This window comes from Odontomachus brunneus, unplaced genomic scaffold, assembly GCF_010583005.1.
Source record: "Odontomachus brunneus isolate Ranch 3 - 2012 unplaced genomic scaffold, Obru_v1 Obru_scaffold_223, whole genome shotgun sequence".
In the NCBI taxonomy this organism is placed as follows: Eukaryota; Metazoa; Arthropoda; class Insecta; order Hymenoptera; family Formicidae; genus Odontomachus; species Odontomachus brunneus.
In genome coordinates this window covers 376,697-377,094 of record NW_022639673.1, presented here as the reverse complement: position 1 = coordinate 377,094, position 398 = coordinate 376,697, and positions in this window count along the sequence as shown.

Below are 398 nucleotides of genomic sequence, written 5' to 3'. Positions count from 1 at the left end.
ATTGTTGCAATTCAACATTTTTGCAATATTGCATTTTTCAACATTTTTGCAATATCAGCTATCGAGCGTCCGATACCGCTCAGACGAGTACGCACATCGCCGAGTGCCGACGAGGCTGTCGTGACCCCGAGGGTCATAAAAATATTGTTTTGCTGCCGATTTGAATTGTACGGGCCGACACAGAGATTTCAATTCGTTCACTAACGGGATAAAATAGTCTGTACCTCGAACCGAAACCTCGAGTATCACGTGCTACCAAAATATATTGTAGCGAGAGCGAATAACCACCGCGCCTAGCTATTTTGTACCGGCGGGCGAAAGAGACAATAAACCGTGCTAGTAATATTCAAAATCTCGAGTTACTTTTTTTTGAGGATCTCACCCGTCCTTACATCACC